The sequence below is a fragment of the Agelaius tricolor genome, unplaced genomic scaffold (genome assembly GCF_023055355.1).
Source record: "Agelaius tricolor isolate 1412-34295 unplaced genomic scaffold, bAgeTri1.0.p SCAF_16, whole genome shotgun sequence".
Taxonomy (NCBI): domain Eukaryota; kingdom Metazoa; phylum Chordata; class Aves; order Passeriformes; family Icteridae; genus Agelaius; species Agelaius tricolor.
In genome coordinates, this window is record NW_027269276.1 from 3480907 (window position 1) to 3506644 (window position 25738).

The 25738-nt window shown below is 39.6% G+C and overlaps 1 protein-coding gene across 8 annotated transcripts in view; it reads right to left on the reverse strand.

Moving 5' to 3' along the window:
* The window catches only part of MEF2A (myocyte enhancer factor 2A), an 81990-nt gene that overhangs the window by 55142 nt on the left and 1110 nt on the right, over positions 1-25738 (reverse strand). The gene's annotated exons all lie outside the window — the stretch shown is intronic.

The following is a 25738-nucleotide window of genomic DNA, read 5'->3' on the forward strand; positions in this document are numbered from 1 at the left end:
CACATAGCACTGGTCATTAACTAAACAACAACTAATAGTGTGATCAATTAAAAGATTAATTCTCATCTTTTCCTTCATCTTACAGTAAGAGAGACTAAAATACATACACAGTACTGTTCAGTTTCTTATTAATATATTTACCAACCAGAATGGAACTTTCTGGTTTTGCAACATCTTTATACTTCATTAATCTTCTTCAGGCTCACTGATGCATCTTTAGATAACACTTAACATGCCGTTAAGTCATGGCTTTAAGAAAAAATATTATCATTGTAAAATCTCTTTCCAGAAGTCTTCATGTTTCATCAGTTACAGCAGTGACACTCAAGTTTTAATTACTGCTACCTTGGCTCATTACTTCTCCCATCTCAATTTAACTTTATCAACAGATCAGAGAATACAGATAATCTTATTTTGCATAGCAACATGCATTTGGCAAAGGTGTAGCTCATTATCTCCGAGTTCTCACCATGGCTCTGCCCCACTTGTCACATCTCTGTTTATCTCTACGGCAATCAGCAGAGCACAGAGCATCGCCATGGCCAGAGCTGCTCACTGTACACAGACAGGAGATGTTTCACAGTTCCTGGAACAGAATTCAGCTGCAAAGTCCTGAATTCACCTGGTCACATTTCTGTGAAATTCTAGATAAGCTGTATGCTTTTTTTTTTTTGCCTATGTGGGCACTAATCGTTTTCCTCCCTTTGTAGATAATTAATTTAAAGGTTTGCTCTGTTCCTTTTTTTAACACGGTCATGCCAGGCTGAATTCAGTGGGTGGAGCATTTTAAACATAAGCAACAATATGTCCAACTAAACTTAAATTCAGGTTTCTGGCATTTCTATCCAGAAATCCTTACCCACACAGAGCACTGTTCTTCCTTTTGTCTCTGAGAACATGATTTAAGTAGATCATCCTTTCTGAGGAGTACTGAAGCTTTTTGTGTGCATGTTTTGGAGGGGGAACACTATTTTACAACCAATAATGTACATGTAAAGAACTGAACATTCATAAACCAAAGCTAGACAAAAATATCCATCTATACAAGTTCTGACTTATCATAACCACATCTCACACTAGATTATTTTGTAGAAAAAATAAACACACAAAAGCAACACCCAAAAAGCACAAATACAGTGCACTATTTTACACACAGTTCAAAATTAAACAAGGTGTCAACTGAGCTAAATCAAGCAGCACCCTGACATAAGACTTGAAATGTATAGAAATTAAGACAGGCAGGAAAAAACACTCAGAACACAGCCCATACTGTATGGCAATGTTATGAGATCTATTACTCTTTTCCTTCAAATATTCTCTTTAAAATTGCATTCAAATTCTGCAGGCTGCACTTCATTTTCCTTGTAGCAAATGCCAAAGCAGCAATTCTGCAGTCAGGTAAAGCAGTGTCTGTGCTCAGTATATTCAAACTGACTGGTGCATAACTGGTACAGTTTTCCCAAGGAAAGAGCAGAAAGCACAGCAGATTTCTCCCTAGGAAAGGTGTAAATAAAAGGCATTTCTGTCTGTCTTTTACTTTCTTCTACTGGAAAAAAAAAAAAACAAACCAGTACATAAATTAAGAGGTAATCTTATTTAACACATCGCTTCCCTACAGCAGAAAACTGTACAAATTTGGTACTACAGTGAACTGATTTTTTGGATTTGCAGCAAGAGTTCTAGAACTCCATGACGTGTGAACACTAACTAGTGAGTAAACTTCTAGTAATTCTTTGCTACCTTCTACAAAGAGGGAAACTGTCCCCTGTGCCTGTGAAGTACAAACTGTTGAGGTAATACAACAAACAGCCGCAGGACAGCAACTTCAACACATGTTCCTGAACAAACATTACAGCAATCAAAAATATTTACAGCTGACTCCAGGAATGTAATGGGATCCAAAGGCAGCCACAGCATTCTGTGGCTTTGCTTATACCTTATATCCTACAGAGAGTTTCCTCAAGTCAGCCTTCAAACCTAACAATGCCAGATCTTACTGAAGTTCTCAGCAAGGGACAAATGTGAGTAGATGAGAGAATGGAAAAGAAAAGGATTATAAACAAGATTCCTCCTTGCACACTGTGCCCTTGCAAGATGGGTTCTGGCTTCCAAGTTGGCTTCAGTCAACAGTGGCTTCGTGACGCAGAGCGCTGTACGCTCCTGTTCTGTACTTGGGAAACATCTTCCCAAGGTTTGGCTCACCCTCAGTTATCTGCCTCTTCCTGATGTTATAGATCAGCTTCTCCTCATGCTCTGCACAAGCCACAGGCTCCAAGCTTCTTGCACAACTCCCATCTGTGTTGGTTTTTTGCTAGGGTTTTTTTTACCTGCTGTGACAGGCAGTCTCCAGACCATTTCTCTTTCTTACCAACGACATGTTTCCAGTCTTCCCAAGGATCCCATGTGACAGGCAACCCCCCCTTTAAAGGAAATAGGACAGGAAACCCAAGAAGAAATACAAGAGAGAACACACATCAATGATCTATAAGAAGCTTTAAATCACTGAACAATTATCCAGAAAGCTTTCTTGATAATTTATTCGATGTCTGATTAAATGACAGCATGCAGTCATATTGTTGAAGTGCAACAATTATAAACCAGACAGACACGACAACATAATGCTTCAAGCAGCCTGCATGCCTCAGAAAGACACTCAGCAAACCATAAAGACGCCTACGTGTTTCTAACAAAGATTAGTGGCAAGTTTCTTACTCTGTGGCTGCCACAGCCTTTGTTCAAAAATCAATCTCTGCTTTTAAAATTCAGATACACCACCAGTTCAAACTTCTAAATAAAAATTATAAAAAGCTCTACTAAGTATATACTATATATACTTAGTATTTCTAAGATATTAAAACCACATTTCAAAGGATGATTCCCGTCTCTGCACTCTTTTAAGCAAATAGTCCCATCATATTTAAATAAAATAAACCACACTTGTTGTTGGTGGGGGAGCTACAGCAGATCACAGAGCAGGTCCTCTCCAGACATGCATGGAGACAGTTTCCTTGTAATCTAAACATTTCAGAATCCAAGGCAGACAGGTAGCAAATAATGAAACAACATACAAGTGAGATGAATCCACTCAGCTACACCTCAGCCATGATAATCTGCAAAAGGATTCCATACAGGCAGAACTTGGGCAGCATCAAGGAACTGAGGAAAATGCTGCTGGGCACCACAGGCAAGAAACTGCCTGACTCCCATGACCTCTCCAATGTCAGCAGCCACTTTTAAAAGCAGCCTAGAATGAAATTCCTTACAGCCCCAAACATTTTATCGATCCAAGTACAAGTACTCCATCCTAACAGAGTTCTGCCCTCCATTTGGATGCCCATATTCTCAAAATCAATCACGAGCTAAAACTGTCCTAGTCAAGTACGGGGCAAGCCATTAAAACCAGAAGTTTCCTACATTAGGATCCAAACACCTAAACTTACTGTGGTAAACTCCATTTTTACCAAGAATATTATTCAAAATATATTCTGCTTCTAAACATTTTCCTTTTTTGGCAGGTGATGTCTGTAGTCTGGGCACTCTTATGCCATTAAGATTAACCCAGCCACTTGGATTCTCTTGCAAAAATGTCAATTTAACTACACTGATAATAGAACATTGACTCTTCAGATACTTCAAAACTATTGTGTCCTTAGCAAGGAACTAGCACAGACAGTTAGTTAATATGGTTTAGTTGAGAAATTGAAATTCAGGCTGCTACAGTAACTCTGTTACTTGTTATTACCTGCAAGACAGGTGAAATAATTAGATTTTACCATTTGCTCTTTCTTGCCAATTGCTGCAAATGGAAAAATTAAGTTGTTTGACCCTAAGTAACATTACTGGTTCACAGCAAAGCTATGTGATTCAAGTGTTAGATAGCAACATGCATTCAAATATCTGATTCAACAGCTTCTGGAGTGAAATATTCCATGACTATAAAAAGAAGTGAGAACTCTCATCCATTTATTCCCTTATTGTATTAAAAACAGAAATCCTCAAAACTTCAAAAATATCTCAATTTCTTTTCCAGTCAACAAACCCTAAAAAACATCTTACATGCAGAGGTCCACTAAAAAGGTGAATTAGAAGATTCAGCTGACAGAAGTTTAAGTGAAGGGCCAGAAAAACTTTAATCAAGGTCTCAACAAGAACCAGTTAAGTGATTTACACAAACATATAAAATCTTTCTGATAAACTACTACATGAGTAATGTATTACATCACTGAGGAGCCCAACAAGATCAAGGAATATTGAGGAAAGAAAGCCACAGAAGCTGGCTCTCAATGTATTTGAAAGGCAGCTGGGCTGTTTGCACAACTGCATTAAGTAGCCAGGAATCTGAACAGAAGCTCAGATAGTTTCAGATTATTGCAGACTTCCCTTACTGAAAACCTCTTGGTTTAAACAAGTATATTCATTTACCTTTGACATGAAACATCAGATGCAAATGTGAGCTGTTTGAAACTGGAAGAGAAACATTTTCATCTTCACCACTTCCTTGGCCAAGCAGAGTCTGATGCAAGGACTGCCTAGACCTGACAATAACCAGGCTCCATCAGGAGTCAGACTGTAGCTATAGCTGGCCACCCAGACCCCCAGTTATACATGAAAAATGAAAAACCAGAAACTGCCAGAAACATCAACCAGAAACCATGTCAGAAGAGAAGACTGCATGATCTCTTGCACTATGAGACAGAGTGGAGATCTCAGCATTTCATTATGGAATCACTGATTTAAAGCTGCTTGGAGCATACACAAACAGTGCAGTATTTCCACACACTGCTGAGTCCCCTCCATCCATGCTGCCTTCTTCATCCCTGACAGAACCCCAGCTAAGAGCCCTTAGGAACCTTATTTGAATTGCAAAGCAAATACAAAGCAGTTAGTTGTGAATGACTTCTTGAAGGTGTATTGTGGTTAAGAGCAGTTGCATTTCACCATAAAACCTGGATGCTGCCTGTAGCCCTGGTAGCCCAAAGTGTGCAATGTGTAAGTTCACACACCTCAGCCAACCCATGAGCTGGGACAAGTGAGATCAAGCTGGCGTTGAACTCCTCATGTGAAGTGACAAACTGTAGACACAGAAATTATTTTCATTTATCTACCAGTATTATCAGAGCACACATGAAAGCATCTGCAATCTTTTCTGTTCCTTTCTCATAAGATAAGGAATTCTGTCTTTCTGAAAAACCCTATGTACTTCTTTATCTGGCGAAAAAAAACCCACTCAGATATTAGATATTAAATACATTTATTAAAGTGGATTCTGTACACTAGAATCAGATGCTAATTTAATTATTTTACATTATCTCATTTTACTTATTCCAGGTAACTAACCTGTGAACATGATTGTATGGAGTTATATGAACAAAAAGTAAACCACAGCAAATTGACACCGTTTATACACAGCTCTCAAGAACCTGCTGAGAAGCATTCCTGCACCTGCAAGAAACCCTAACTCCTCTTAAAAAAACTTCATTGTTGAGTACTCCGGGCCTTCAGGACATTAAAGCATTTCTCTCTCACATGCTGACTGGAAGCCTTGCAGCAGCTGAAGCAATAAATATTGACAGCAAGCTGGCAAACAGCAGATAGCAGTGCTCTGCTCTCCAATTTCACCTGCCTCAGCAAAGACCCAGCCTGCAAGGGACAGCACACCCAGGGCCTCTTCAGCTCCATTATTGCTGCTCTGGCCTGTACTGAAAATGTGTTTTCCCCTCCAATGCTGGTGTAGCTTTGAACACATCTGCTTTTCTATACCATCCTGAGACTCTGAATCTCCTCACTGCCACACAGATACACAGCAACAAAGTTTTCACTGGCCACAAACCATACTGCAAGAAACTTCCAGCATCCAGTTCCATCCTGTCCTGCTCTTTGCTGATGCTTTGCAAGTCTTGCACATGAGGCCACACATTGCTTAATAAAAACTGAACAGCCAACTCAGAGCAAACACTGGAACAACCATATGCCAAAATACAAGCTACTCCTGACAGCTCATGGGAATTGGAATTAGTGAAGTGGATTTTAATTAGGAAACTGTATTGATGACTGAGTTCTACTTTTCCCTCAATTCTCACCTCATATCCTCTACTTTGAGGCAGGATTATAGACGCTGCAAGGAAATGCATTCAGACTTGCTTAAAGAAAATTGAAAACAAAACACTGTGACTACAAAATTCTGTCTTCCCACTGGGAGAAAGGGACCTTTCCAGCAATTCACTCCCTGCATTCAGACAAATTACAGATCGCTAGTTGGTTTTTTAGCAGACTCCATCCTGCTGCCAAGTTAACAGATTTTTAAACTGAGATTTGAAACAAAGACTTCTAAGTATAACCCAGAAGGGTGAGCACTGAGTTGGACCTAGTTCTCAAAACCTGATCTTATGATTTCATCTGGAGCTCATACACTTGTATCCCTGCACAGACACACCTATGATTATGGGCTATGTTTAGATTTGTAAGAATTCACCAACATCCAGTGTCATCATTTTCTCCAGCACACAGCTCCACGGAGGGAGGGGTGGAGACATTCTCCACACTATAAACATTTGCCTACTTTCAAAGGAAGATAGGAATCAAAACAAGCTTACCCTGTACTTCTAGCAGACACCACTCTTAACATGTTACATCAACCAACACTTCTGGAGATTCTTCCTTCTAGCTTCTGGTAGGTTTCCTTCCTCTTTGTCTACCACTGAATGTACTTCATTTTGATGGTAATATCTGATTAACAGCCTCAGCAAGCCTTTAGAGGTGGCAGGCACTCTCCTTTGTAAGCTTCACTTACCCAAAATAACACAAACCCTTTAGTATTCCACAACAGAAACAGCACCACATAAAATCTTAAGGCCACCATCACTGCCCAGTTCAGGAAGAGATCTGCATGTATGAACCAGATCCATCCACAGGAATAACAGCATTTAAAGCAGCACTGAGCTTTGGTTTAAACAGAGTAAACCAAGAGTTCTGCTCTCACACCCTACTGCTGCCAAATCGTTCCATCTGCATTAGCTGTAAGATGTCAGCTTGGGCATGGAAAGGAAGAATTATTTAGTGCATTTAGTGAATCCTCTGATTCAAAAATCTCCTTTCAGTCAAACAGATGCCCCTGCCTAGGTAGAACAGAAGCCACAATATTCCTGAAGAGGATGGTAGTATCCCCTTAAAATTCCCATACAGAGGAGTGATGCTCTTAGGTCTCAGTGCTTTGTTCTTTTTTCAATTAGTCCAGTTCCTTCAGGGAAAATGCTCACCATGCACAGCTGGAAGAAAGGCAGTAAAGGGAAGAGCAGGCTCTCAAAAGTAGAAGTGTGACAGAGGACAGCAGCAGAAAGAGTTAACAATAAGTTTGTGACATTTTATCTAATTTGATGCCACATAGCACAGAACAAAGACACAGACCTGGCGTTTTCAATTTAGTAGATTCAAACAGGCATTAAGAAGAAACTGATTTTCATTCACTTTCGAGGATTTCACCTTAAGGGAAGGTCTTTCAAGGATGCACATGGTATTCGTTGGCCTTCTGAAAATTAAATCAATTAAGCACAAGACTCAGTTCTTGTAAAAAAATTATTTAGAACATCCATGAGGAAAGGAAAAGTATATAATGAAACCAAAGAAATATTTGTCAATAACACTGACTAACCCACTAGAAAGATGCTGCAGCTTTTGCTAGAGGTCTGAGTTTGCACTGATGGCTCTGCAGTGTCTCAGATCCAGGTTGCTATGGAAAAAAAAAAGGGAACTCTAAAGGGACCTTGTTGTTTTCATGTGGCATCAATTTGGGAGCACCAACCATAGCTTCCAACACAACTACACCCTCCAGGGCTAGAAACAGGCATTTGCTAAGGTACATAATGGAATAAATTTCAATTCTCTACTATGCTTAAAACATTTTAATGCTACTTTATTATGTGCATCCTTAAAGTACACAAAATCTACTGTGCTGCCCTGCAATTCTTCTGCAAATGCAGTATCTACCAAAACTACAGAAATCCATAGAAAGTATCTTCGATCTTTGAAGGAGTTCACTGGTCCATAATGACAGTGCATCTAGAATACAATAAAAACCCAAAACCCAACAACCAATTATTCAGAAGAAAGTGCCTACACAGACTTCTCAACAGGAAGAGATGGAAAAAGCTGATAGCTGGAAGAGGCATGTTAAAATCCCAGCTGGGGAAGGTGGAACCCTTCACCCCTCACTTTCAGACAAGCCTCACTGGCAGCACGTGGGGCCACCTGGCCTGGGAAGGGAAGGAGCTCCCAAAGCATTCAGAACCCACCTGAATCTTCCAGCTAAGGAACACGATCGTGCAAGGCCGAGACTGAGGAAATCCTTTAGCAATGTGTTGTGTACATGGAGTATTAAAGCTCCACTCTGCTGCTTGGATCCAGCCCAGGACATTTCTACTCACCTGGGCCCACAGCTGCTGTGCAAGAACCACAGGGAAAACGGGATTGTGCAACACAACACGGGATGATGAGCAAATCACCTCACTCTCTGCTCAGCACCAGACATCAAAAACCCCTAAACTGTAAACCAACATCAACATCACGCTTTCTGTAACAAATCAGCAGGGAAAATACTAAATTTTATTAGGATTTTGCATAAGCAAGATTATATTCCATTAAAGAGATTATCCACTTTTTAATGTTGTCTTGATAGAGGACTTATGTGTGCCACTCTTCCCTGCTTATCATCTCCCAAATGGTGTCCTGGTAAATCTGCAGAAGGCACGTAAGTGACACTTCAGCTTTTAAGCACAGATGATACCAAGACAGTCTGACAATATCACAGCACTGCCAAAATTTACAGTTGTGGGTTTTCTTAAAGATTAAGTACCTGAGGATCAGATTGCTATTTTCAGATTTCATTTAAAATTTAATCTTTGGTCATCATGGCAGCAGAAAACTGAACTGTAACAGCCAAAAAAACCCAAATAAAACACTCCAAAAATTATGGTGGATTAAAAAAAATCTAATTATTTTGGAATTCTATCTCTCTCACACTGATATGCAGAGACGTTGCTGCAGCATTCCAAATTCTGAGTTGGTTACATCCCAGTAATAAACTGAGTCTCTTTAAATAGTTTGATAACATTTTATTTAATGAACAGAACTCTGAAAACATTCAGAGAAATGTTAACTTTTGAGAGCTTCTCTGTTTTATTCACTTGTATAAGATCACATGGTTACTAGACACATGCATGCTAAATATATTACATGCTACCATGGCAGCAGGTCAGTTCTGCACAAGCTGCTTGTATTAAATTTCTCCTGTAAGTGACATTAGACTTTAGCTCTGCTCCAGCACATATAGGAAGAGGCTTCACATTCCAAACTACCATCTGAAGGGGAAAACTATGCCAACACAGTACAAAGTATGCCTGTGCTACTTTAACCCATTTACTATTTTAACACACACACGCAAGCCTTGCATTTATGTTATCTATATTATGAATTTTTCAGATTCAAGACTCCAAAGCTAATGGCTTTGTCATAGTCTTTTGCTATGAAAATTTAAGGAAAAGGTCACACAATTATAGTCTATAATATGTGACATGTTCAGATTGATGAAACTCCAAACACTAAGTATCATTAACTGGGTAGGCGACTCAACTACATTTGAAATCTTTTACTGCTTTATTAAACTGCCTGGATACACAGTAACTACTAGAACACATTTTAAATAAGCATCATTGCATATTGTTGTACCAATTTCAGAGCAGATGTTCTCCATAAAAGACAGTGATATATTAAAAAATCCCACATATTGGCCGTACATATATATTGACATGTCTAGAAATACACACACTGGCGTAAAAAAAGCACAAACAAATCTGAGTTGTCAAAATTAATGGAGCACACCCTAAAAATATTTCATCATCCTCTGTTACAATGCTTTAATATGTCATACTACAAAGGGACACCACTGCAGAGAATGCCAGCATAATGGGGTAAGGAAGGCAAACTCTTCTAAAAGCAGCCTCTAGATCAACACAGGATCAGGTATTCCATGGCTTCCGATTGGTGCCTTGGAGAATGCAAAGATAAAAGGGGAACAGGCTTGATCACCAGGGTCAAGGGAGGTTATCTGTATTCTGCTGGAGGAATATGCATTAATCCTTTTCTTTTCCTAAGCACAGAGGAAAGCCTAACTCAAACACTTATCAGTAAGGGTGTAATCACAACAAGCTTCAGCTGACGTTGGAGGCAGAGGGAATCACACAGACCTTTGGTAAATATTTAGGCAGCTAGCCCACAGAAAAATCCTGGACTGTTGCTTCTCTAGTGCAACCATATCCACAGGGGGTAGGTGAAAGTTCTCACAGACCTACTTTAGCTGCAATTGCATGTTTGCTGCAACCTCGAAGCACATCCTGACATTGCTCCTCTTAAACAGAAATTTCATGAGATGGTTCATACTTCATCTTCCCCTTCCATTGGTGGGGACAGCTGGAAACCAGACAGAACTACCAGGCACCAGCAGGCACCAGCTTAGCCACAATCGAGATCTGCTATGGGCATACCAAGAGAACAGGGAGAGGCAAAGGTAGAGGTACGCCTGGATTTTGAGCAGATGATACTTTAAACTAGCTCATTATTCAGAGTCCTCCCTTAATTACTCTGCAGAGCACACCAGCATTTATCAAATAATACACTGTCACAAAGATACAGAATACCACATTTTTACAGGAGGAAATTATTATAACACTTTTAATTTTAGTCACCCAAAGGTTAAGCACCAAACTGTAAAATGTCTGCAGTATGGTCCTGATACATTGACCGGGTTTCGTTTTGACATGAGAACTTCTGCTCGAAGGGACCATGTTGGAGGCACAAAATCATTTCTAATATAGCAGGCACTTATTTTTTAGCAGGAGAAACACTTCTATTAGGTACACAGAGAAAATGTATTCATGTAGTGTCACACATCAGCACATGATTGAGAGCCTTTATCCGGTCAAACAGCGTCACATGGACCAAGTGCTAACACACAGCCCAACTCTGCCTGAAGCTCCAGCATCGAATCTGGGCCATCCCTGCACTTCCAGGTTTCTGTGCAGCTGCTGGGAAGAGCTCCCCGCCCCCCGACCCAGGGGAGCACAGAAGCTGTCGCTGCGAAGAGCAAAGAAAAAAATCCTCCTCAAGAAGCATCCTTCACCTCTGCAGAGCTGTCACAAACGTGAGCCTGGCTGAATTATCGCATCCCAAACCTGGCATTTGACTTGCTACTGCTCGAATATTTAAGCCATCCCTTTCCTATCTGCATCAGAGCTGAACCCGTTTTTTCATTACATCTTATTTGGTATTTTTTCCACATTGATGACTTAAGAGGTGCAAACATTGTGACCTGCTATTAGCAAAGCTCCAGCATTGAAGAACAGCACAACACAAGTCCCAGCACACCAGGAGTATTCAATAACACACACATACACTGGATTCCTTTCACAAAAAGAACACACAGAACTAAAACCAAGAGCTGCACTGATAAAGAAACCCCACAGAAAAGTCATGAAATAAGTGAACCAGTCTGCTGGTTCCATACAAAGACGAAACTAGGAACTGGAATCTACAAATACAACTTGTCTACAGAAAACATATTTTTCATCTTTATAAAGAACATGTTTCTGACTGCACAATTAAAAAGCAGCTTCCAAGTTTTATCAATACAGTAAAAACTAAATAAACAGTGTTTCTTCTGTAAGCAAATAATATTAAGGTGCCTTACAATCTTACATATCATATGCAACAAGTTTTGACTAAGAAAAATAAATGCTCAATATTATACAAAGCACAAAAAAATCCCACTGACCTTGGTGAAGGACTTGGAATTAAATTATCTGCAGCTGTGAAGGGCTACAGGTTACTCTTACTTGAGAAGCAAACAAAAACCATCAACAACAGGCAGAAATCAAAACCTATCCAATATGATTATCAACCAAAGTAGAGTTTGAATAAAGTAAAACTATGCAGATGCTCTGACTTTCAGATCAGATAATAATTGTTTTATTTCTCTAAAAGTGTTGGTACCTAATCAGTTTTGGAGCATCTACTTTTCAAGACCCCAGGTGAAAAGAAGAAATAAAAATCTGTTAATGTAACATACCCAGCTGACAGATGTAGAATTGTATTCATAGAAACACTAAAAGCCATACCAGAAATGGAGGATACTAAGTAAAAGAAGATATACTTGCCAAGAGTAGAACCCACGATATTTGCTTTCTCAGGAGAAAATACACCAGCACTTTAACAGGTAAATGTGCCAGAGAACTTGCCATCTACTCACCAGGAAGTGAAATGAAAGAAAGCTCAAAAAAATAGCACAGAAAACAGAAGGGGGTGTGGTGGAAATACTTCTTGTTTACTTGCAACTATCTAAAAAAAAATATAGAGAATAAACAGCTGAAATCCCACATATTCACTCTTCCAGATCATCACACCAAAAATCACAGGCAACACGGCTTCAGCTGCTCCCAGCCCTTGCTTTTAGCCAAGTCACACATCACCCCACAGCTCCTGTACTCCTGCCCTGTCACACTGACACAGGACAGAGCTCGGCATTGCTCAGCTGCACCCAGGCAGGGAGATGCAGACTGAGGCATTTGCACACAGCCAGCAAGGAATCCACTACTGCAAAGGCAGGCACCAAACTTCAATTTTCTCAACGGCAAAAAAAATACTCATAACAAGGCAAGATCTGCCAATGAAGTAACGTGCTGCTCATCTAATGGATTAGCAGGCAAGTTTCAGGCACTGAGGTCTTCCAGGTCACAATTTGCACTTTTAATTTAACCTACAGGTATCAACTAGAGAACTGAAAACAAATGCAAAAACACAGCACTTGCGCCAGAAAATTATTTCTCTTTTTTTGTCTTGTATATTTATAAATAGCAAGAGCTGATGGAAGTAGTACTTGGCAGAATACAGCCCTCAGTTAAAGCTCTCAGAGTCAGGCATCCATTTGGTCAGGTCAAATCACAACAGGTAGAAAACTGCCACCATCATCATCCAACCATTGCCACACCCCAAGACCCGTATGCTGCACTTCAGAAGCCTCTGTCACACATAAACACCAAAATTAAATGAAATTATTACATCCCCTGATTTTCCCAATTTGTTAAAGGCCATCTGAGCCAAATCTTTCTTAGAACAGAGACATCAATCTAGACCACAGACAAGTTCTGGAACTGCAAGTTTTATTGAAAGCCACAAGCTTCATTGTAGTTTAATCACCTAAATTAAATACATAAACAAGATTTCAGTTTTTAAAAGGATGACTGACTTAAATTTGCCACATTAATCTACTTTTGAAGGCATTCCATGAAGAAACACTTGCTACACCAAAAAACATTATTATGTTCTCATAACACACAAAAAATGACCAAAGCACATCTAATAAAGAAACAAATGGAAAAAGAGTAAAAGTTGGTGGGTGCTGTCATTTGCTTTACTGGAACACATCAAATAATTTCAGCACTGTTCCGCTCAAGATGTAAAGAAGAGCTGAGACAGGAATTCACAGCTACAAACCACACGAGACCACGTGAGAAAATGCATCCACCTCAAAAAGCAGGTGCACTGCCATGCACATCTTGCTAGTGCATAATCACAACTGAACATATTAACCCAGTTTCCCAAAGCCTTAATGATGACAAATATGACACTGAAAACATGTTCTTCATTAAGAAACAGGTTTGCCCCATTTAGGTGCTACAACTAACGAGCATTTTGTGAAATGATGGATTTTCAAGCAGTAGGGATAATGAACTAAATGCTTTCTGTGTGCTATCCTAACATGCCACTGACTGGCACAGGTACATTAAAGGAGTTTAAAGGTGTCCTGTATACATTTACCCAGCTACATTTATCAAAACAGAGCTTTACTGGTGATCTGAGAGGGGATCAGACAGACTACTTCCCCAAATTTGGACTAATCCAGAAGACAGATCTAATGAGTAATATTTTTCCTATTGTATTCCCCTTCAGTACAGTGCCCTGCCAAGTCTTCCAAAAGAGAGTGTTATTAATATAAGTCCAGGAAGATACTGTACAGGAAAAATAGGCAAGGCCTGTTAATAGGATACACAGACCTCAGATGTGGGTGAAGGATCTTCTAGTTTAGACTTCATACATAAACTGCTTGAGACTAGCAAAAGAGCACTAGAACTCAAACACTTTAACTTTTCTTTAAATGGTATGGATATTATTATTCCTCATTATCCAAATGACTCTGAGCAGCTCCAGATTGAGTCCATCTCCCCACAGGCAGAGTAATGAACCCCAGGCAGTAAGAAGGCTGACACCAGAAATTGCAGAACAGAATCTCAACCCACTGGAACCTGAGAGTGGCAATCAAAGTGCAGATCTAAAGCTTCGTTCATTAGATTGAACAGTGAGACTTCAATATTTACTGTAGATCTAAAAGAGAAATGTACAGATTCACAAAGAATGACTGCACACATGCTCTCTAAACAATGCTAATCCAATTAGGTATCAGTCATTTAGACAGATACATTGCTTTAATTATGCTCAAATTGTCTCCTATTGCTAAAATGAAAGTTAAATAATTTAATTTTGTATGTGAATACAGCAGAGGAGAAGGAGACAAAGACTTGGATTCAAAAGTTCGTGTGATTGCCAAAAGGGGAAAAAAGACTGTTCCCTACACACTCAGGAACCATTAAAACCCTTCAGCATTTTTTGCCAAACATGGTTTCACGTACTTTTTTACAGCGCTTCAAAAGGTTTTGCTAAGGCAACTTGTGTATTGACAATAATACAGGCACCACGCTGCATTATAAAGAAGACAATAGCAAGATCTGAGTAATGTGTATTAAAGAAAACACATTCACTACCATGGGAACCCTGTCAGAATTCACCACTACTGCAAGTCATCCACAGGAAGCTTTTCTGTGCTAGACTTCCCCTCCTAAATAACCTCTCTACTAATACCTCTAAGACATAAACATTAACATTATAGCAGGGAACAAGCACACAGGCAATGCCACTGGCCTACAGCATTTTCATCTAAATAGGTCTAACAGACACAAGGAGACAGTAGAAAGAATTCCAGAATAAGATCTCCACCACTTACATCATCAGTACAGCCAAGGATTTCACTGGAACATTGACACTAATTCACTGAAAACTCATTGTAAGCACAGTTAATGAATGTGGGAGAAACCAGGGGAAAAAAGAAAAGGGAAAAAACCCAACTCCATACACATAACACAAAGAACCAAGCGTTACAAGAAATGTCCCAAATCCCACTGGAAGCTGACTTTATCTAAAGTAGTCTAGGAAGTTTCACTGGAATACGTGCACCTTGTAAAGTATTTGTTACTAATTTTTTAATAACAAACTACACCAGACTAAAATCATGCCTAGACCAAGCTTTTGGGATCCACAGCTTAAACAGGAAGAGAAGCAAGTTCCCCCTCCCAGACTCAATTACAGCGCAACTCCACCTGCATGCATAAGGGCACCAGCAATTGCAACAAAATAAAACCAGAGTTAACCATTAAACTACACAGAGGTCTTGCCTGGCTACAGCCACTTGCAGGAAAAGCTCAAGGAACATTGCAGCATATGCAAGATTAATGTATAGTTAAAACTCCTTTTCTCAGTTCCTGCATGGAGGCAGTGCATCAAATCCACCTGGAAGCAGAACTCAAATCTTACCAGAAGAATTTGTTTTTAACTATGGCTTACAGAGTCCAAATTAGTTTTTCAATGAAGGTCTGCAAACTCAAATGTAACAAAAGCATCTCTTAGTAGATTGTTTTGCAGGGTTTGACAGAAGTTTCATCAGACTCCAGAATGAACAGGTATCAAGCCAAAGAGAACAAACCTTCCCTATAAAGCATTTTATATATAAACATTGAAATAACAGAACTAAATTTTCTCCTTGATGTCAAGATTAGCCAGTATTGGAGTGCCCTAGCATGAGCCATTATTTCAACAAATAGTGAGCTGTGAAATGCTGAAATCCATTTTTAATCAACAAAAAAAGCATGGTAATAGCACATCAATTTAGGGAATTTATGAATTTCAGAAAAAGTGCTCTTCTACTGAAATCCAAAGAAAGGGACAGGTCTCAGAAAACACAGAACAAATCACATCACAAGCAATATCCTGAATGTACTGTAGATCAAGTTCCTTTCCCTGCATAGTAACAAGAAACAAAAAGTATTCTAATCCCTTGTTCAAGATTGTAGCAACCACAATAGCAACTGCAGCAGCAGCCTTTCCAAGAAAGGCATTTTAAATGTGGAGTTTACCCCTCAGAACTGGTGTACCTACAACAATCTTCATCACACAAGCAATTGGGCTCTTGTCTGAATTTGTATTTGTCTAGAGAGATGGAAATGAAGACAGAAGACAAGACAGTTATAGAAAGTATGAAACCCAGAGATACAGTCTCAAGGAAGTGTAAATGTTAATGGTCGGACACTTCAAACTTTAAAGGTCTCAGACCTGAAACGCTGGTAAGCTTGAACCAAGGCATGTGAGGTAAGATGAGGCTCTGAGGTAAAATGATTCTCTCTGAAGTGTGAGGGCTGATGAACAGAGCCAGACACCAAAGCTACAAATATAACAAAGAACCCAAGAAAAGGAACTGAACTGGAACTTTTTTTTTTGTTTCTATTTTATTTTTATGTTGGTTGAAACTAAGGAGAAGCTGCTTTCTAGTTACTTTATCAGGCTGTTGCCAAATTCCTGAAGGAAAACGTGTAAATCCTAGCACAGGTGAGCTGAATCATTCATGTTCAAGGTCCACTTCTATCTTCTGAAGATTTTCACCTACTCCTCCCTTCCTGCTGAGTGGCCCAAGCACTGACACATCTCTGTGGTTGACAGCGTGTGACTGGGGCTGGGCTGGCTGTCCCGTCATTGTCCCAATACTGCCACCAGATCAGACTATTTTAAGATAAGCTAATTATGCCACTGAAAAATCTTATAAGCCACTAAGACTAAGCAGAGGAGACCACGAAGAATTAAAAGCAGAGAAGCACAGGTTAGACAGAAGCAAGAATTGTGATCTCAGCTCTTGCAGATGAGCCTGGAGGATTCCTTGTCAGATTGCAACTCTGAATTTTAGGTTTACTTTCTCCTGCTTCTACAGTCCTAACAAGCACAAGAGGAACTTCACACAAAAGGCTGCTGCTCCTTACACATTCAGAAAATTAGTCATTCAAGCCTTAGAAAAACAACACACCAAGACCTTTGTGGTTTTCTTGTAGGCATTATCTACATGCATGCAAGACAGCTGCAGAAACCAACTTAGGTGCCTTAAACAGATCTGAACGAAAATCCTCAATCGGGATTTTGCTGCACAGAAAGATTTCAAGAAGTTTATCAGATCATCTTCTCATTAACATTTCATTCAAGGACTAAATGACTCAAAAGCAGGTAAAAACTTCTTCTGAGACCGACTCAGCCAGTGCCCAGCAATATTGTGATGGGTTTTAATACAGAACAATTCAGCCCTTAAAAAAAGTTGTAAAAAAATTGGATCCAGAAAGTCCTACATAAAGCACAGATATGAGCATCACATGGGGGAGGAGGTGAGGTGGGGGCTTTAGATAAAGTTATTAATATATCTTAAGAAGATAGAAAGATACAAGGAAGAAATTCCAACTATCTTTCCATACACTTACAAGCAGGCCTCGTCAAAATGAAGATATATTTTGCTGAATGCATGAATTCCAGCCTAACATCAAATACTTTAAAACCAAAGCAAATTAAGAAACTGAATGCAGTTTTAAATCACCCTAACTTTAAGTTTTATTTATATAAAATTAAATAAAAACACTTAAAAGAAGAGTTTGCTGATATTAGACTAGAGCATCATCAATGATAGCATTAAAATCCTGAAGACAGAACTATTTCCACAGCTTTAAAACTTACTTTTTTAATAAAATGAGGTTTACTTGACCATAGTCTATTCTCCCTCATTAATGGCTTCTGATTATATTGGTCAGTTTCAGCCAAGTACTATAGCAAATGCATCGATTATTTTTGAGATTTCCCAAAAGTGCTACAGGATTTTTGACCTGGCATTAGCAGAGAAGCCCTGGGCAGAGCACTGCAGTGACCAGAGGCAGCAGGTCCTGGGGGATGCTTGGGCAGTCAGCAGGCCCTTGTGCTCAGCCTGGCCACAGCTGGCACACATTTAAGATACGTGGAGAAATGAAGAGAAACACACTGAAAAAAGGGGGTACTCTAAAAGATCAACAGAGGAGTTAAAAAATAAGGGAAATGGAAATTCTCCAGGCTTTATTATTTACAAAATCACTTCTTTACTATTACAGTCTGGACTATTTTTAAATTTACTTCCACCATTTCTCCATATTTTAATAATATAAATGAAATGGGCTACAGAATACAAAATAAAAATTTTCATATACACACTGTCTTTGTTCTTCCCTCTTCCCCATACCATGCTTGGCTTGCTCCTCAGCAACCCAGCCATAGATCTGGAATCCTTTTATCTCATGCAATCACACTGGTTACACTCGCCTAGAGCCAGTGTTAACAGGACAGTCTACAGATCCTTTAATGACTTCCATCTCCCCCGAGACAAAAACTAGATGGTGAAAAGAATAAAACAAAAAGGCAGCAAAACCCAATGGCACCCAAGAGTAAGGCCAGGTTGGCTGCGGCCCCGGCTCGCTCTGAAGCGTTTCCTCGGTGCCGGTGCAGGAGCTGATGATGGCTTCGATCCTCGCGGCTCGGCCGAGCCCCCGGGGCTGCACGGGCACGCCGGGATCACCAGAGGGAGCTGCGGGGGCTCCAACGGGGATCGGGGCTCGGTCACAACCTCCTCCCTCGGGGCAAGTCCTCCCCTCAGCTTGGAAGAAAAAGCAGCTTTTGCTTGAGTCTCTTTGTAGGAACCTTCCGATCCCCTCTCAAGGGAATGACTCTGTCACTTCCTCCTGGAATCTGGTGCAAGTTTTACATAAGCGCCATGTGCTAACACACGACTCGTCGTTGTAAATACGTGTGTGACAATAACGGGGTGCACGGACTAGTTCAGGGCATCCTCAGGAGAGGAGTGTAAACACAAGGATGTCACCACTCGGCTCAACTCGGCAGGCCAGGAGTCCAACTCCTCGGCAAAAACCCAAGGGGAAAACCACAAAGAGAGGCACAAGGGTCTGCAACCCGCCGAAGCAGAGCCCCCTCGCAGCGAGGGCGGGCCGGGGCATCTGCAGGAACATTCGCTGGAAGCAGCTTGGGGACCACTGCGGATATCGGGTTACATCCATCCCACCGGGAACCCAAATCTCTGGAGGAAAGCCTAGGCAAACATTCAGCCAGGAGTCACCGGGAGCATCAGAATGCCACGACAGGAGCAGCAGCTGAAATCTGCAACTCTCCCATGATCCTGTTCCACCTCCTGAACAAACCATCCGTCTCCTAAGGTACTTTCCTCCTATTTTGCATACGGCACCTAAATGACTCCAATATTGAGGAATATTCCGTTTTAAAATCCAGAATTTCCAATCGTTTCAACACCACATTTCACTAGTTTCTTGAAGAAACTGAGTTAGTAGTGGTAAATAGAAACATTGACCATTAGCTTTTTCCTTTTTGTAGGGAAAAAAAAAATCATTTATCAATTAAGATAATTCTTGTTGTTTCTGCCCTCCTCAAATTTCATCTCATATTAAACCCAATACAAAGCCTGGAGAGTCATCTTAGATTTCTCTGTGCTTCACTAAGAACAAGTGCTTTCTACATGATTTTGTAATACAGATTTGATAAAATAGTTTTTAAATTTCAGTTGTTCCAATTGATAATTTTTCCCTTTTTTCTTAAACAGCTATTCAGGTTAGCAGTTTTCCTATTTGTGACAAAGGAAACAACAAGCACCTATTTAAAATTCATTATTATTCTATGACATCCACAGCCATTCCATGTTCCACATGCTCCTCGGGAATTTTCAGGGCATTTTTGTTCATAATTACAACTTCTGCAAATCATATCTCTAATATTCAACAAATTCTTGCTTCCATAAACTGACCACATCTCTCTTCAGCCATCCACGATTCTGTCTCCTTCCCCTGAAGGTGGAGTTCTAATTTAGTGCTTCCTAATGGAAACCATTAATACTTTTACTGCTGGCACTTTTTTCATAGCCCAACATCTCTCAAAGCAAAGATCTTCACATACATTTCAATGACAAAAATTTAAGATGCCACCATTTGGAATGCTAGGAACAAAGATAAGGAGGACAACAAGAAGACAAAACATTAAAAACCCCAACACTCAAAAGAAACACAGGAGGATATTAAAGTCTCTTGGAGGAAATCATTCTTCTGCACTCAAAAGCTTCAAATCCCTGAAGCCAACTTTTCAAGTAAATATGTGTATTATTAAACTCAGACTAACAAACATCATTTGACAGCCTACAGGCTCAAAAACTGTAGAAGAAAGTGCTTTTCCTTTTTTGTAGGCATCAAATGAAACAAATTATCTTGTGCTGTACCTCTGACTTCCCCTCTTTTACCCTAAAACCAAGGGGATTCTGAATATAAATTTAAGACACCTGACTTAATTAAAACCTCATACCATTACACAATCATTTCAACAGCTTCAAGGAAAAATAAAAAGTCTGAAAATTTCAGTTTATTACCCTCAGTGCCTGATAAGATAATAAAAGAACAATGATGATGGAACATCCCCTTTTCTCAAACACTCTCAGAAGACTCGTTGCTTTGAAAGCTCACCCTGGAAGAAGCAACACTTTTAAACTGCTCTATACACCAAATTATTAGCAGTCATTCTTGTCAGCTCACAGCTTTTAAAACAGGATGCATGCACTCATATCAGGAAGAGGCAGTTGCTTGTGAAAGAACGATACCAAAAACAAGATGTCCCTCACGCTGATAACCTCATACAATGTATCTGAGCTATACCATATAAGTTTTCCACATGATGGTCTATTAAATACAATTCAAAACATCTGGAGAAAGATAACCACTTAAAAACAGTCACTTTCTTTGATATCTGAGGGGGGAAAATATTACAACTTTTTTTCTCAGCTCTTGGACTCAATTATTGCAGATTTGGTGTGATACAGGGTGTAAAGTCCCATTATCCTGACACCTTCCAAAAGTTTCTCTAATGGACATTGCCAAGAGAAGTCTGTTGTGCCCTTTATGACCCCTCACCTTTAGGACATGTGTGTGTATCTGAGTCCCTGAAGGTTAAGCCTCTTGCTTACTCTCTTCTCTTACAACTGTTTCTAATTCTTCCATATCATAAAGAACACTAAAACAATCTCCTCTGAATTCTGTTTCTCAATTCTGTATGCCACAACCTTCAAGAAAGAAATGTGTAATAGCACAGCTCATTTACAGACATGCTTACACAATTATATAGCTAAAAGTTTAATAATTTAACCCCCTTGACCTTCCAAACACCAGGTGATCACAGAAAACTAAAAGATCAGGTCTGTGTATATTGGTATAAAACCTCAGCTCTGGTCCTGACCACAGCCTGCAAGTGTCACTGCACGTACAGATGGCACATCAGCTTTACATATTCTCACAGGGCTATGGTGAGCCTTCAAACAATAAAAATAACACCAGTCCAGTCCATGAAATCCTAAATTACAGTGTCAGAAGCAATTTGGTTTTCAAATGAAACTGAGTTACACAAACACTCAAAGAGATTTGAAATAAATGGGAAAAAAATCCTTCTTCACCTCTATTATCATCATAAAAGTATCACGAGCACAAACCCATCCATTCTACACACCCACTCCTAGGTGATCTCTGACCATGACACATTTTTCTCTGAGTCAATTTGCTCCTGATTAGAAAAAAAGGAAAAGATGCTTTGTCATCAGTGCCTGGTACACAGACACCTACAGCAAGCACCTTTCCACGACTCTGCTTGGCTGCCAATTCCTAGCACCGACTTTTTACCTTGCTACACTTCAAATAGGCATGCAACAATTCTCAGTAGCTGCTAGTGAAATCACAAAGCAATGCAGAACACATTTTCAAGTTTTCAGGTTGGCCCACAAGGACTTTGCCAGAATTCAAAAGCTCTCAGGGACAGAGGCAAATATAACTGGGAGACCTACCTAATTAAGCATCACTAACATTTTGAATATAAAGTAGTTAATTCCCTGAAAAATAATTCAATTAATCACACTCTTATTAAGAGGGATGTATTTTGATTCTGATCAGAGAGGCTTGTACTGCTACAACACACAGAACAAAAAGCAAAGTGCTCCCATAGAAAAGGTTCTGTATTCCCCTGCACTACAATTTGGAAAAAGACTAGTCACAAAATTTAGCCTGCCTTATTCTAATAAAATTCCTTCCTAATTCTTCACTGTAGACTCACAATAAGAATAAAATGAGAAAAGAAAAAAAAATATATATATACTATATATAATTTAAAATATTCTAACTAGGTGATTATCTTGGACAGGCAGGGGTGAAATCTCAGGAACAGAGGAGTCTTGCAAGATATTAATTCCTCTTTAGTGTCAAATGGAAATGAGAGTACACAGTACAGGGGTTTATGTTTCTGAAGAAAGTTATATATTAAATATAAAGAAATCTAGAAACACTGCTGCAGAACAACTAAACAGAAGCCAAAACAACACTGTTTAAAAAAAAAAAAATCAGTGCCTTAATATGGAGGAAAAAAATTTCTTCTTTTTAAGTCCCTAAGCAGTAACTTGAAAGATCAAGTGTTAAAATAAGAAAGCACCAGATGAGGGGAGTGGTCAGAGGTAGAAATCTAGATCAGATGCTTACTTTCAAATAAAGGAAGCAAAATCTCTTATTGCAGACTAGGAGCTCATTATTTATTAGCTGGTGCTGTACCTCAGAACACATGCAGGGGGGAGGGGAACTGTCACATTACACAGGCTGGGCTGAACTCTCAGTAATACTGTTGTGTTCTGTTACACTGGACACTGCATCAAGGACCTAAAATGTATTTTGATCAGCTGTCCAAAAAAATTCCTCAAGTTCTTTACTGGAAGGTCAACAAAGCTAACTCGGGGGAGAAGTGAAAGAATGTCTTGTGTCATCTCCCAAACCTCCTAAGATACCCAAACCACCTTGCAAACATCCAGGGAAAAACCAGCTACCTTTAGTTATTTCACATCTGAGTGCACCTTAAACCAAGGGGATTCTGAGTATGAATTTAAGACACCTAAATTAAAACCTCATACCATTACACACCTTCAAAGTCTTGATTCACGTCAGTGGCAGGAGCAAGAGTTGAACTCTCCCCTCATCGGGGGCACCTCAGTAACAGTGACAAATCCATTGGGGTGATCACTGCTCACCCTGCAGTGCACAGCACGGCACACAAGGAAAAGGGAATGCTGTGTTTATCTCCCCTGGCTACTTCACCACAGCTGAAGGAATCAAACCTGAACACAAAGCACCAAATTCACCCATATTACCACAGACAGAGACTCTGACTTTTGTTCCATTTGAGCCATTGAAGAACACGTTATTACACATGTGAAATAATGTCTTTCCAACACGATAAATGTGAAAATGTAAAGCGATTTGTGCATTAAGAAGCACATACATTGCCACATGATGTTCCAATTAAATCAAAGGAAGATTCATTGCAATGAGAAGGAAAAGAGATCCCAGTGCTTTGCACACATTACCAGGCTGCTGTCAGGACTGAGGAGGCCTAAAGCCCAAGGTTTACACAGAATATTTAATCCTTTAAAAATAAAAAAATTAAGAATTTGGTGAGGCGAGTAAAATGTGCTAATGGTAATTTTTAGAAAACACATACTTTTAAAAATTCAACTAAACCCCACAGACCTCTCTCAAGCTAGGCATAACAAACCACAGTTATAACTAATCCGAGATATTCCTTATTTAGGAAAAAAAGTTGCCAAACTAATACAGATTGGCTCATTACACAGCATTAGACTACACTTCTTTCAGTACTCTGGAGAATTAATCAGCTGTGTTTTGCTAGGAGGGCATGGCTGAGAGCAGGCAAGGTAGCACGGCATTGTTCACAGAGCAGAGTGGTGCCTCCAGGCTCTCTGAAGCAGCACTTGGGCCCAGAATATACAGAATGACATCAACAAGTTATCTGAGAAACGTGGCCAACATTCTAAAATAAACCCATAAAATCTCTGCTGCCCGCATTAACCAGTTTAAGGTGAACCACACACACTTCAGCTCAAAGGTTTCTAAATAAGATGAGTCTTCTGCCATAATGAGCTGTTTTGTTCTCCAGAATTATTTCAAGTTTGAATGCAGCCATGTCCTCCTCATTGTGCTAGTCCAACATGACTCAATTTCTCTAAGTTCATAAAACTCAATGTTCGCTTTCTTCTCCATCTGTGGTTTCACAGAGAAAGAAACTCATATTATAGGGCTCTAAATGCAGGGATCTGCACATATGCACAGCATTCCATGGCACCACTCACTCAGAGGTGAGCAGTGACCACATCGGTTTAAACACACACTGAGAAAACAGAGCAGGACGAGCCAACAGCAAAGAAGCTGATGTATTTCCACCAACATCTGCAAATGTCTGCTGACAAATAAACCCCAGAAAAGCTGCAATGTTCACAGTGGCTCAGATCAGCTCCAGGGGCAGAGAGAAGGAGTTCCATGCACACCAGAGCTGTCCTGAGGTAGAGCCTGTCCCTGACGCTGAGGGACTCTTCCCATTTACCGAGGATCCCCCTCTGCCACTACACGTGGGCCACACCAAGTGCAGATGGGGGAAAGAATTACGGAGGAGAAAAATAACTGACCAGGGCACTGGGCTATTTTCCTTATGAAATTCCAAACTGAATGTCCTCAGTCAAAAAAGGCTCATCTCCAGCTGCACAGCACCATCATAATCCCTTAATATCTTGACAATTTGTTCCATTCTCTTATTTTTGATTTGCTGGCTTAACAAGTATAGAATTTTAAAATATCATTTAATAATGATACCCTTTAGTGAACAAAAGCACTGACATTATATCCTTTATTATAATTTATTATAATCCTTTTAAATTATGTAATTGAATAACATGTCATTTTGCACATATTCTAACACCTCAGTGGAAAAAAATAGTTTAAATGAGGAACTTCACACTTCTCCCCCAAATGCAAATCACCTGTGAGATATGAGGGAAAAAACCTAAATATTACATTCTCACACGTAAAAGGCATTTTAAATAAATTTAAATACAGACAGAATAGATGACAGGAATGTTGCCCTGACATCTTTTGCACAGGTATTTAAATACCAGATACCAATAAAAAGACACCAGAATTATCTAACAAAATATAGCTGGCTACTTCTTAAAAAAAAAAAAAAATTGCATAAGGAACAATTGTATGGAGACAGTTCACATAATAAAGGTTGAAAGCTCATAGCCCTCTTCATGCTAGATAAAAATTTCCCAGACTGTGAAAACGGTTTAAAATAAATATATTTACATTATCAATTCCATACCAAACCACTTTATTTTCCTTACTACTGTTAACAAATTATTCCTTTTCCTTCCTCCTTTGTACTTCCCAAAACCCCTTTCCCCCACCGCTCATAACAATTTTAGTCGTTGGCTATGGGACACAATGGCTTTACACTAAAGAATTTTTAAAAACCCTCTTCTTAAATGATCTCTTTTTTCCCCTACACAACTCCAAATTTTCAACTCTGAAATTAATCACCTGTCAAACAAGACACTATGGTCAGGTTTTCTGAGCAATTCCAC